Raw genomic sequence first — 14,999 nt, forward strand, 5'->3', positions numbered from 1 at the left:
TTTTGTTAATTGTGTGTGTGGAGGGTGCTGCGTGTCGGGGTGCCGGGGCGATGGGGGTGGCAGAGGGCCCCAGGGGGGGTAGGGCTGCAGCCTGCCCTGGTGTGGGCTCGGGTTTAATGGCCGATGCTGGGGATGCGGCTTGCCAGCCGATGCTCAGCGCCACTGCAGCTCTGTGTGTGGGCGACGGCAGCTACACGGCTGGGTTTCAAACCATCACACTGAACATTTGCAAACAGATAAAAAAACAAAACCATCCGGTACGAATGGAAACTTCTGCTTTCCTTTCTCTTTCTGCACTCTCTCCCTTGCACCTCCCTTCTCGGGTTTCGGAGGAGGTGGGCGAGGGTGGGCGTCTCTCTCTGCAGACCCTCCCAGCCCCATCTCTTCCCGGCGCACCACCCACCCCTAGGGCCACCGGCAGAGACAGGTACATCAGGTCATCAAGACCAACCCCCAGGGTGCTGGGCATGCCCAGACATTTGAGAAGGATTTCCTCTTCTCCGGGGTCTTGCCCAGATTCAGCCACTGAGACCCATCACACCCAAGGAGGATTTGGGTGTCCTTATCTGGCCACCTTTAGCCCTCCTAATTTCAAAGCTACCTTAGAGCTGGCCGACAAAGGGGAATGAGGTGCACTTTCATATCTGGTGAAACTTTTCCCAAGGAATACTCTGTGAATGGTGGCATGAGATACTCCATGAAAAGGCAAAAAAATTGTCCTGTAGCCAAATTACTTTGAGAACTGTTGCATCCTGTTGCTCTGAGATAGTCACAGAGCATGTTCGAAGGTAAAGGCTCTGAGAAGTCCTGCAATAAAGGATCCTATTTGCCTTTGTTTAATCCAACATTTCCAAAATGTGTAAACCTTAGACGAATCCCCTCTCCCCAAACACCACCACCACCGATGACAACACACACACACACACACACACACACACACACACATTCATATCCGCCTCCCTCTGCTCCCCACCCCCAGTGGTGGCCTGACCCAAATCAACTCTTTCAGCCAGAGAGCAAGAGAGGGCAGGCAAAGAGAGAGCCTGGGAACCAGGCAGGTCAGAGGTCACCATCTCAGGCTACTCTCAGCTTGTTATTAACATGGGTGCCCTGGATGGTTACCAATGAACTAGAGACTGTGGGACCTTGGGCAAGCCTTGGCCTCCTCATCTGAAAACTGTTCTTGACCAAGGGTGATCTTGCCCCCCAGGGACATTTGGGAATATCTGGGGACATTTTTGGTTGTCACAACTAGAGACAGTACTACTGGCATCCAGTGGGTAGAGTCCAGCGATGCTGTTAAACAGCCTACAATGATGGACAGGGAACGATCCAGCCCAAATGTCAACAGCCCAGCAGAAGTGGAGGACCCAGTCTGGGTGAGTCCTGCAGCCCCCTGAATGGGGCTCAAATGAGACAACGCACGTGAGGATTCTGAATAAACCAGAAGGTAGTTATGTTATATTTGGTAAGAAAGAGACTTCCTTATCATTTAGGTGGCATTTCTTCTCTGATTGGGTGGTAAGATGGAAACAGATGGAAAGTAGTGTAAGAGCTCTCTGTTTCAGACCAAGAAGAGAGAAAGCCCGCCTGCCTTATAAACACTCCAAATTACATGATTTGAAAAATAAATAAATAAGAAAGGGGAAGAAAAGAAATGCCTCCTCTTGCTTAAGTATATCAGAGAACTTGAACTCTGTGTGAACAAAGTGAAATGGGCGTAGAAAAGCTTTAAAATGCTTGCAAGCACTTCGACGGATAATCTTTGGTAATTAGAGCATTTTACAGAATCCATTAAAGAGGCTTTAAACAAAGCTGAAATTATTTGTTGACCTTTCCCTGAAGGAGGGTAATGGTCGTGCTGACAACACTAATGCATCTGGCCTAGCTGGAGTTTTTTTTTTTTTTTAAAGAAATCTTGGGCCAGGCTTGCAATCCGATCCCCAGCACGCAGCAAATTATTGGAGGCCAACAAAAAGGGAAAGTGAAGTTCAAGTTCAGATGCATGTTCCAGCTGACTGACCAGCCTCGAGGGAGAAAAGCTGGCCCTGTCTCACTCTGCACCCCAATTCCGGTAGGACTCCCGGGACAGGACTCAGAGTCTGGGCCCTGGAAACAGATTCTCCTGGATGATGGAGAAGTACAGGTGGGTGGGAGCCTGGGAGAGGCAGGTAGGGCCAGGCCTGCCGTGGATGGAGTGAGGGTCAGGCGGGGCCGAAGAGAGAAGGAAGGGAGGATGGGGGGTGGGGGGTGGGGCGGGAGGGGCGGAGTCTGGGTCGAGACCAGCGCCCTCGCAAAGAGGCTTTCAGAGAAAAAACAACCAGCCAAGTTTCTGACATGGACACTGCACAGGACCCACACTCGCCAATTACATCAGCTTCCTCCAGGGGCCAAGACAGAGTAAGGCCAGCCCGAGAGTCTGGACGCCCCTGTGCCTTCCCCATCCACATACCCGTTCACTAACCAGGACAGGCAACAGCCACGTTATCTGAGAACTTCCCTGTGCCAGCACTTTATTTGGCCCTAGGAGCCAAACGGTGAAGGAAAATCAAGAAGCATAGTCTCTGCTTTCAAGGGGTGCATAGTCAGTTGAGGTAAAAAAGACCAAAAAAAAATCAAAGAATCATGAAAAAATCCATTTCATTCAATCATTCATTTGATGAGAATTTGAACCTCTACTTATTCTAGGCACTATTGGAAGAGAGGGAAAAAATGTGAGCAAATAACTATCAAAAACCACAATGAAGGATAAACAACAAGGTCCTACTGTATAGCACAGAGAACTATATTCAATATCCTATGATAAACCACAATGGAAAAGAATATATATTTTAAAAGAATATATATATATATATATATATATATATACACACACACATGTATAACTGAATCACTTTGTTGTACAGCAGTAATTAACTCAACATTGTAAATCAACTATACTTAAATTAAAAAAAAAAACCCACAGTGAAAACAGAACAATGTTATGAAACTCTGGCTGGAGAGTATGGCTCCACAAAAGCTCTAAAGCCCAGGCCAGCTCTCTTTGTTAAAAGGGGCTGGAGGGACCAGTGTTAGGGACCTACTTATCCAGGCTGAGATGGTTGGAAAGGGAGCGGATTTCCCTTCCTCGATGCATCATTATTCAACACCAGGTTCTGTGCCACCTGACCCCACAATTGCTGTGAACCCCAAACTTTGGAAGCACTGCGTCAAATGTGAAGGGGACCCCAACCGTCCCAGCACGGTCTTGAGGTCTCTCGGAGGGAAGTCGCTGTTCAGAACCTAGGACAGCGCTCGCGTGCCTGGTGGTCTCGCTCCCCTACCTTCCTGGCGAGGCCAGGCCAGAGGAGGTTCAGGGCTCCCCGCTCAGGTGTGTCCCGCCTCAGGGAATCAGCTACTCTTCAGGTGAGCGGCTGCCCTTTCGGAGTGCTTCGCTCCCTCCCGTGTCTGCTCCACCCCGTTCGCAGTGCCAACCCCTGACTCTTCATCTGACGCTCAAATGTGCCAAGCGAGGATCTAATTGGTTCACTTGGCCCATATAGGGCCTTGCAGTCGGGCAGAGCTTGCCCTCTGGGCCAATTTGTAAGCTTCGAGCCATCCCATGATGACTACTGTGAAGTCAGGCCACCACGGAGCCAGCCCCGGACGATGAAGCAAGGTCATGTGTGTTTCCCCAAGGAGCACTGCCAGCTTTCCAGGGAGAGCCCCTTTCCCAATACAGAGGTGCCAGGAGATAAGGGTCCAGGCCAATCTGATGGTTCATGAGATCATTTCACACGGTCTACAGATGATTTTTTGTAATTGTAGTAGTTATATTTTTATTTCAATGCAACTTAGTACAGCTCTAGCCAACAGATCCAAATCATGTGTATCCCTTTTAAATACATTTTAATAGCCAATTTAAATAAAATAATAATTTTATTCTAAGACTTATATGGAAATCCAAACAAACTAGAAGAGCTAAAACGATTTGAAAAAGAAGAATAAATTTGGAGGAATCACATTATCTAATTTAAAGACTTACTCGATAGCTACAGTTATCAAGAGAGTGTGGTACTGATGGAGATAAACACATAAATCAATAAAACTGAATAAAGAACCAGAAACAGAGCCACACATATATGCTTGACGGATGTTGACAAAGGCGCAAAAGCAATTTAATGGAGGAAGGATAATCTTTCCAACAAATGATGTTGGAGCAGTTGGATGTCTCAGGCAAAAAAAAGAAAAAGAAAAAAGCAAGATCTATGCTAAACCTCATACTTTATACAAAAAGTAACTGAAAATGGATTGCATATTTAAGTGTAAGATGTAAAACTGTAAAACTTTTAGAAGAAAACATGACAGAAAAGCTTTGGGACCTGAAGTTAAGGCAAAGAGTTCTTAGACATGGCACCAAAATTACAATCCACAAGAGAAAAAAGCCAGTGAAATTAGACTTTATTAAAATTAAATCTTTTCCTCTGCAAAAGATGCTGTTAAGAGGATGAAAAACAAGCTTTATTGAACAGCTGGTACTGGAACAACTGGACATCCACATGCCAAAAAAATGAATCTAGACACAAACCTTAGACTCTTCACAAAAATTAACTCAAAATGGATCACAGACCTAAGTGCAAAATACAAAGTTATAAAACTCTTAGAAGATAACATAGGAGAAAACCTAGGTGACATTCTGGAAAAAGCAAAACTATAGAGACAGTAAAAAAAAAAGATTAGTGGTTGCAAAGAGTTAGAGGGGAAGAGGGAGGGATGAATAGACAGATCACAGAGGGTTTTTAGGGCGTGTATGATATTATAATAATGGATACACGTCTTTATACATTTTTCCAAATTCGTAGAAGGTACAGCACCAAGAATGAACACTGATGAAAGCTGAAGTCTTTGAGTTATAATGATACGTGGGCGTAAGTTCATCAGCTGTAACAAATGTAGCATCTGATGGGGGATGTTGATGGCAGGGGAGCCTGTGCACCTATGGGGGCAGGGGGCATATGGGAGCTCTCCTGTGCCTTCTGCACACTTTTGATGGGAACCTAAAACTGCCCCCCCCACCAAATGAAGTCTTTATTTTTAAAAAACGGGAAGAAAATATTTGCAAACCACGTATCTGGCAAAAGACTAGCATTCGGAATATATAAAGAATTCTCAAAACTCAACAGTGAAAAAATAATAATAATCCAATTAGAAAATGAGCAGCAGACATGAAGAGACACTCCACCAATAGGAGAACCAGACGACCAGGAAGTACGTGAGAAGATGCTCAACGGATCAGCCACTGGGGCATGAGAACTAAAACCATGATGAGATATCACCGCACACCTGTCAGAATGGCTAAGATAAAAAATACCGGGCTTCCCTGGTGGCGCAGTGGTTGAGAATCTGCCTGCCAATGCAGGGGACACGGGTTCGAGCCCTGGTCTGGGAAGATCCCACATGCCGCGGAGCAACTAGGCCCGTGAGCCACAACTAGTGAGCCTGCACGTCTGGAGCCTGTGCTCCGCAACAGGAGAGGCCGCGATAGTGAGAGGCCCGCGCACCGCGATGAAGAGTGGCCCCCCCGCTTGCCGCAACTAGAGAAAGCCCTCGCACAGAAACGAAGACCCAACACAGCCAAAAACAAATAAATAAATAAATAAATTTTTAAAAAAGAAAATTTACCACTGTTTATTAAAAAAAAAAAAAAATACCAACAATATCAATCCTGGCCCAGATGTAGATAAACTAGATCACCCACCGGTGGCTGGTATGAGTGAAAAACAGGACAGTCACTCTGATAAATGGCTTCGCAGTTTCTTATGAAATTAAACATGCACTTATTAGGCAGTTCAGCAACTGCACTTTGGGGCATTTCTCCCAGAGAAGTGAAATTTTATTTTCACATACAAACCTGTACATGTATGTTTATACGTGCTTTATTTGTAATAGCCAATAACTGGAAACAACCCAAATGTCCTTCAACAGATAAGTGCTTATATAAACTGCTGTGTATCTACACCATGGAATACAATTAAGCAATAAAAAAAAAAAAGACTGTTAATACACTCAACAACTTGGATGAATGTCAAGGGCATTTTGCTGAGAATGGAAAAAAAAAAACAATTGTACATCCCGTATGATTCAATTTAAAATGACAAAATTATAGAGATGGGAGAACAGATTAGTGGTTGCCAGGGCTTAAGGATGGAGAGTGCAGTGAGACCACAAAGGGGCCACCCAGGGGGCTCTTTCATGGTGACTGACAGTTCTGTATCTTAATAGCGTCCACACATGATAAAATTGCATAGACCTGTACACACACACACACACAAATGAGTGCATGCAAGAACTGGTGAAATCTGAGTAAGGCCTGCAGCATGATTAATTGTATTGTACCCATGTCAGTTTCCCACTTCTGATATTTACTATAGTTATTAAGATGTTACCAATGAAACAGGGTGAAGGACCTCTCTCTACTATTTATGAGTCTATAATTATTGAAAAAAGTTTTCCAAAGAGAAAATTTTTAATTAAGTAACAGTACAGGTGATTCATGAATTCAGTAGAAAAATTGTGACGGTGACACAAGACATGCCCAAGGTCTAGGGGTGGATGTTCCTCTGGTCCTGAGGGTCCTAGTCCTACCCAGGGGCAGAACCTGTAGGCATCCAAGCCTTAGACACCCAGTGGACAACAGAAGCAAAACTCTAGCCCTTCTCCAGTTCAGAGGTGGTCAAATTTAAAATCACAGTGCCTCTAAGTCCAAATGAGCCAACTTTCTAAACGGCCAGAGATCTTGCTTAAACTCTGTTGAAATTGAATTGAATGATACAGAAAATGTCTTTGGGATAAGAGCAGCCTCACAGAAATACCACATTTCATCAACTTTAAGACACACAACTGCAAGAGGCACCATTATTTTTTGTTCTGCTATGAAAGAAAAATACACTGCTAATTAAACCATGACACAATGCTTTCTTATCACTTAGAATTTTTAATTTTACTTGTTGAAAGAATTCTTTGATACTTAATTAGACAGATTTTAATCACATATTACTATTGTGTGTACATAAAAATGAAAATACAAGTGAAATAAATTGGTTGTTATTCCTCAAACTTCTTTATACCGAGTCCAAATCTTCTGAATCACTTTTCAGCTCAGACTCATCCATGTCTGGGTTTTTTTCCACACTCCCTCATACTCTGTGCATTCATCCATAGCACTGATGATGTGGCATTTCTTTAAAGAATCCATAAAAGGATTAAAAGTCGTGAGTGCTGGACTCTGAAGTGGACTTTAGAATTATATATGGTTTTTCTGCTTTGGTTCCCATTTCAGCAATGTTGCTAAACATGTATGATTTGCTCAAGTCCTCCATTCCTCCATCCCTACAACCATGACATGCATAGAGGTTAAAGGAAGCTTCCTATACAATACAAGATCTCCTTCCAGCATGCTGTCCTTGGTCAGTTGCATGTTAGTTACATGTGTTCAGTGCAGAAGGGAACTTCAGATTTGGATGCTGGTCATTTTGATGTTCACACGCACACGGGCAATTCAACTATATCATGGCCTTCATAACACACCATGAACTGTAAGATACATCGTGATTTCAGCAGTACAAACGTGAAAAAATGTCCATCTTCCAAATAATGGAATGCAATAAGTGGACAAATAAAATAATGTCAGGTGGCCATACATGTTATGAAGAAAATCAAGCAGAGACATATGATCAAGATTGTCTGGGAGGAGGTGGACAAAGCAAACCATTCTGAGAACAGGATATCTGAGAAGAGTCTGAAAAATAAGAAGGCATCGGCCAAAGGAAAATCAGGGGAAAGCTCCCCCACTGTATCTGCCGGAGAAGTTAGATTATGCTCAGAAAAAGAGTGGCATTGACATGTATACACTACCAAATGTAAAATAGCTAGTGAGGAGCAGCCGCATAGCACAGGGAGATCAGCTCAGGGCTTTGTGACCACCTAGAGGGGTGGGATAGGGAGGGTGGGAGGGAGACGCAAGAGGGAGGGGATATGGGGATATATGTATACATATAGCTGATTCACTTTGTTATACAGCAGAAACTAACACAACAGCGGAAAGCAATTATACTCCAATAAAGATGTTAAAAAAAAAAAAAGAATAATACAACCTCCAAGTCTCAGTGATGTAAAAAAAAAAATAAAGATTTGTTTCTAATTTATACTTGGTGTCCATAAGCAGGTAGGCTGCAATATATCTTTCTCACTTCAAGACCCAAGGTTGATGGAGAAAGTGCTGTCTGGAAAATGTCCAGTTGCCATGGCAAAGGGAAAGGAAAGGGGTAAATTCTGTGCAGGTTCTGCAAGCTTCTGCCCAGAAACGACACATGTTTCTCTGCCCACGTTGTGAAAGCAAGTTACTAGGGCTGCCTAACTTCCAGGGGGTGGGGAGAGGAGCACAGTCTACCATGTGCTTCTGAGAAGAACCAAAAAGACGTGATGAACCGCAGTAATGGTGACCACACAGGCAGGGGAGAAGAGCAAGCACAAATGCAGTAGGGTGCAGAGAAACATGGTGACTGGGAGACAGGGAGAAAGCCAGTGAGACTGGAGAAGTATGGAAGGGGGGAACAGGGGGCAGGAGACAGCACCCTAAAAAGCGGAGAGACCTGTTCTGAAGCCCAGCCATGCTCTAGAAACCACCATTTCGTCCTAACTATGACCTCAAATGCCTGTAGACAGAATTAAGCAACTAATTGTATAATGAGGTGGTTGAATTACACCAAATTTCCACAAATGCTTTTGTTGCAACGCCAGAATGCGGTTTTCAATCATTTAATTAGTCTTCCAAAATGCTCCAAAATCGGTGTTAATCACAGTTGTAAAATAATACATGTTATGTGTCCTTAAATACCTTACCGTGTCTCAGCATTAATCCTACAATTAAGTCCATTGAGAAACTGATAACACATTTGACACCTGGTGCTTGGGAATTTGAACATAATGCATTTCTGAAAGCAGGTGACCAATGGGTGAAGCCCAGTGTGTGTTAGTGACTTCCTTTGGGGAGGCCTGGGAGGGAGGGGCCTGGCTCTTGGAGGTAGAGGGGTGCAGAGATGAGGCAGGCACTAAACCCAAAGGCTTGGGGCTCCACGCAGGGTCAGAGGATAGCTCAGTTGTGGCCAAGGGAACCTATGGGCACGGCCTGGTCCTCTGCCCAGCACTGGGCTCCTGTAAATGCTCCTTTGGCACTGCTCCCCCACTTGGAGATTCTGCCAGGACGGGGCCATGCTAGTGATGCTGCCAAAAAACAAAGATTGAAAACTGCAGTTGGGCTCTTTCTTCACAACCTCCTCTCAACACAAGGATCCCTGCCCTGCATCCGCTTAACTGCTAGGGAGCTACCGGAAACTTCCAGTGGACGGAGAGCACATCAGTACCCCAGCTTTGATATCCCCATAAAGTTTGAGCCACCAAGAGAACCTGAAAAGGCCAAGTTTGGGGTTGACCATCTCTTGGGACCCAGAGACGTCAAGTAACATCTCTGCCCTCCCACTTCTTCATCCCAACTTCAGCAGTGGACAGAAAGGAAGAGGGATTTATCGCACATAATAGAAAATTGTCGCGGAGATGCAAGATGTTTGTATCTTGACAACTATGCTTCATTGATTCACTCCCAAAAAAGTGTTTATTGAGACCATCTCAAAGGCATCTTAAAATATATGACATGTCAACAATCTGGATATGGTGGTCTTGGGATAAAAGTTTTCACTTTTGTAATAGAGACCCAAAATAACAGTGGCTTAAGCAACATGAATGGTTATTTTTCTGCTGTGTAACAGTCCTGACACAGGCAGTGCAGAGATGGATGGCAGATCCAGAGGCAAAGAGCCGGGCTTCTTCTAACTGGTTGGTCTTGCATTCACCCTGTCCATGTGACCCAAGATGGTGCACCACCTCCTTTCTGGGTGGACAAAGGGATGAGAGGCAGACACACTCCTTCCCTGCAAGGGCTTGACTTGAATAGCATATAACTCATGCTCTGCACAGCTCTTTGACCAGAATTTAGCCATAGGGCCATATATAGCTGCAAGAGAAGATGAAATGTTTTATTTTTATTCTGGATGACTAGGTATTCTGGTAAAAACTGGGGAATCAGTTACCATGAGAAACAAAGGAAACATGATATAGGACAACCTACAGGCTGGGCCATGTTGCCCTCTGGGAATGTGGAGTCTGCTGGGGAAGAAAAGCATGTGGCCGAATTCCAACATTTCATCCTAGAATGAGCAAAACACCTATCAGGATGGAAGCCCAGAAAAGGGGGGAGTTTGGGGACCTATACCCAGAGGGAGCTACAGTATCTACCGCAAAGGATAGTTATAGGCTCAACATGAACTCAAGAGGGCAGGGACAAGCTGCGTGGCAGAAGGCAGCATGGGTTCTGGGTTCACAGACCAGAGCTTGAATCCTGCCCCACCACTTACTTTCTGGATGATTGTGGAAGGCAGAATTCAAAAGAGATATCCTCCGCAAGATTCCCGACCCCTGGTTATTCAATCAAATGTCAAAATGGCAACATTTCATTCCTTTTTATGGCTGAGTAATACTCCATTGTATATATATACCACATCTTTTTTACCCATTCATCTGTTGATGGACACTTAGATTGCTTCCATATCTTGGCTATTGTAAATAGTGCTGCTATGAACACTGGGGTGCATGTATCTTTTCAAAGGGGCAGGAACTATTTTAGCCCCATTTGCAAAAGAGGAAACTGAGGCACAAAGACATTAAATGATTTTCCCAAGGTTCTACAGCTCGTAAGAGGCAAAGCTGAGATGCCACCCCAAGCCGTGTGGCTTTGAGCTCTGAGAGGAGGGAATGCAGATGCTCCCATCCCACCCGCATCGTACAGATGAGCAAAGAGAGGCCGGGAGCCCTGGAGTCCCACAGCGAGTCCGCAGTGAGCCAAGTGGGTCTTGGGTTGAGACGATGATGACCACATGACCATGGCCCACAGTGGAACTGATGGTTTTTGTTCATCCTTCCCAGATTGCAGGGAAGCCCAGGGTCACGCTGCTCAGCTTCCAAGAGCAGGCTGCTCCAGCAGAAAAGCTACGACTTCCATCTGTTTAAAGGCCAAAAGAGAGAAAAGCAGACCGAAACCCCAGTAGAGTTCCTCCATGTACTCAGCAATCACTGGGCTCCTTCTAGATGCCAGGCACTGTCCTTGGTGCTGGGTGAGCAAGATGGGCACGGGTCCCTGCAAGGAGGTTAGGACAAGAATCAAGGAAATCAGACTGCTGTAAGTGATCAAACTAAACCAAGTAAATCAAAGGAGTAAATCAGATCATGTGGATAGAGGGAGGCCTTCAGCCCTGGGTCCTGCTGCTTCAGGGCCTGCGTAGGGGGCTGCAGGGGGGGCAGGGGGCGGGTCTGTTGGCTGCTGCTGCCACTACCCTCTGTCCACTGTTCAGTAAGATTCTGGGCATCACTTTGCATGTTATAGGGATCTGGGGTGGCCCCTATGTCACTGGGAAGCTGGCAAGGAGGTCATGCCCAAGATGTCCACTGGGCACCAAGAAAGAGGGTCCGGGCTTTGCCTTGTCCCCACATCAGGATGCTGGTCTTCTCTGCTGACAGTCAGTGACCCAAACTTCAAGGCAATGACACTCTAATCTCTGGATGCTGAGAATCAGCAGAACGGATGCTGAGCAGGGCCTAAAGTAGAAAGAGAAAGAGAAGGAGGAGAAGGTGCGAAGTCCCCATCCAAGGCTAACCTGTGCCACCAATTTGCCTCCCTCTCTGAGCCCCATTTTCCAAGCTTTAGAACGAAAGACCAAAGAGGAGAGATGACCTCGCGGGTCCCCTTCCCGCCCTGGACGCTGACCCACACTTACTCCTTGCTCACTCAGCCAGCCATGATCTCCCGCCTGCCGTGCACCCAGCCCTGCATTCATGACTGTACGTTGATGGTTTGGGCTCCCTCTTCGTACTTGGCAACAGTCAAACCGAGCCGCACATGCGGCCACCCGGCCCGCCCATGGGCCAGCCTGTCTGGTTCCGCATGGAGGTGCCTGATGCGGATCTGCGCTGGCCTGCATTGCTTTAAATCACCTCGAACATTGACTTTGGAGGAGAGCTTGACGGGCGAGGTGTGTTTTCCTACTGGAAAAACAAGCAGAGCAACAGCCCAAGGTGACCCCACGGAAGTCACGCGGGACCAGAGGTTGAATAGGCCCTAACAGATCAGTTGAGACGCTTCCAGCTGTGGTCGGCAGTACAAGGGGCCCCTGTCAGGTCCTGAGACCCTCAGCAGAGCAGAACCTCAGCCCACGGGGTTTCACCTGGCTCGGCAGGGCCCGTGTGGCTGTCACCCTTAACTGGCTCACCTCCCTCCAGTAAAAGCCTGCTTGAGATAGAGTTGAGGTTTGCAGAGGATTTAGGTCAATTCACCAGTTTAGCAGCAATCCAGTGGTTTATAAATAAGTATGAAAAGAACAAAGAGCCCAGAATGGGCAAAGGTGTTTCTAGAAGGCACACAAATGCCTAAGAAGCACATGAAAAGATGCTTCACCTCTGGGATCATCAAGAAAAAAGCATGTGAACATGAGATTGCAACAAGGGAAAATATTGCCGACACTTGGGGTGTGGAGCGTGGGGGGAGAGAGGCCTTCCCCTGCCCTGTTGACAGGCGTGGAAAATGGTCTACTTTTTGGAGTCCAACTTGGCACTGTTGGCACGGCGATTAATCGTCTCGGAATTTTTTCCCAACAATGTAATCAGACAAATTCACGATGTGTTTGTACCAGGTGGTTTGTTGAAGCCAGAAAATGCCCCCTCCCCCAAAAAGTTAACACCCCAATGTCACTTGCGGCAACAGGGATGGACCTAGAGATCATCATACTAAGTAAAGTAAGTCAGACAGAGAAAGACAAATACCGTATGATATCACTAATATGTGAAATCTAATTTTTTTAATGGTATAAATGAACTTATTTACAAAACAGAAACAGACTCACAGATTTCGAAAACAAACTTATGGTTACCAAAGGGGAAACGTGGGGTGGGAGGTGGGATAAATTAGGAGCTTGGGATTAACATACATACACTACTATATATAAAATAGATAACCAACAAGGACCTACTGTGTAGCACAGGGAACTCTACTCAATATTCTGTAATAACCTATATGGGGAAAGACTCTAAAAAAGAATGAATATATGTATATATAAAACTGAATCACCTTTCCGTACACCTGAAACTAACACAACATTGTAAATGAACTATACTCCAATAAAAGTTTTTTTAAAAAGTTAAAGCCCAACAAAAGAGGCTCAGCCAGCTCCATCATGGGACAGGCACACAATGAAATGCAGCGCAGTCGTGTACAATCCTGGCATCACTCTACATTTTCTGGCTGAGAAAGAAGTCTCTATTATAGTACTGAGTGGAAAAATAGCAAGTCACAGAGCAGGGCACGATGATAATCCCATTTATGTAAAATTGCTCCTACAATGAGGTGTGCGCGAGCCGCGTGCCATCAGACGCTGCAGAGGACGTGGCCGCAGTGTTACCCCCTCCGTGGGAAGAACTGGAGAGATTTTAATGTTCAACTTTACGCTTTCCAGTGTGGCTTGAATTCTTTACAAGGAGCGTGTATAGTTTTTATAATCAGAAAATGTACAATAAAAACGGGTTCTATTTGAAGAAGAGAGCAAATTCAATAAGGCACAAAGAATCAGGACCTGGCCGTGCCTGAGTGGAAGGTAAATTGGCCCTGCATCCTGCGGAGCCAGGACCCTGCAAGGCCACCCGTGCCCATGCCTGCACCTGCTGCCTCAGACCTGCTGCTGCCCCTGAGCCCCCTCACCCGTCCCCCCCCCACACACAGACACACACACTGCAGCTGCCAGGTTGCCATGTGCACCAGGAAGCAGGCCCCCTGCTCTCCCCCAGGGCCCCATGAGGACCCCAACACCTGCACGGGTCTGGGAAGTGGAGGACGAGGGTGCGAGGTCACCCCTGGGGGCATCAGTTGGGATGAGGACAGAGCGGGCAGCAAGAAGTCCAACGAGACCAAGGCTTCTGGAGCCAAACTGACCGGCTGAGCATCAGTGAGCAAGGAACCCCATCTCCTCTTCAATCCAGGAGAGTGAGATCCTGGGAGTGGATGCACAAGAGGTCTGAGTGGTGTCCGGAGCAGGGCCTGGACTTCAGAGCCGGAGCAGACAGTAAGTATGAATCACTCTCGTTATTAGGCGTGTGTTCCTGCCCCCCAAGGAAGTCGAGACTCTGGCTGGAGGCGACCCTAAGTACCTGGAGACTGGGCATCAGCCCCCAGGCAGCTGTGCTGGGCTATGGGGAGGCGCAGATGCTGGCAGGTCAGCTGGGAGTGCAGCATCGCTGCATCCCTGCTTGCCCTCCCGCGAGCTTTCCAAACGGCGGCTGAGAACCTACTATGTGCCACACACTTTCACACTCAGCTCACCTGGGCCTCCCAGCAACCTGGGATGGGACCAGTACCCTCCTTTCAGATGAAGGAACTACACCTGAGGGACAGCCGAAGTCACAGGGCAGGTCAGGGCAGAGGCAGGGGCTCCACCCAAATGCTGGGTCCCGAGTCCCAAAAGCAGACGCCTTGGAAAGCATCCCTGAACTTCCAGACCTTTCGTCTAAGGACCACTGATAATACCTCTGAAACCCCCGGATCACAGATGTTTTCCCACCCATAGTGAATTTGGGGCATTTTATCATTTCTGGGGCTCGTATTTGGGTTAATAATGTTCCGCAGCGGCTTCCGAGGCTATACGTCAAGCTCTGGGAGAGAGAACGCCTTGCGTTTCAAAAGTGCTCTTGTATATTCGGAGGAGCTGAGCCCATCAACAGCCACAGGGCACAGTCATAGAGCCCATCTTATTCATTAGAGGGGGAGGAGCCAAAGGCCCCCAGACGTCTTTCCGGCGCTCGCCCTGCCCCGCGATGTGTGGGGTGGAAGGAGGCATGTCAGGTGACTACCTGCTCAGAGCCCTGGG

This window comes from Eubalaena glacialis, chromosome 13 (genome assembly GCF_028564815.1).
Source record: "Eubalaena glacialis isolate mEubGla1 chromosome 13, mEubGla1.1.hap2.+ XY, whole genome shotgun sequence".
Classification (NCBI taxonomy): Eukaryota; Metazoa; Chordata; class Mammalia; order Artiodactyla; family Balaenidae; genus Eubalaena; species Eubalaena glacialis.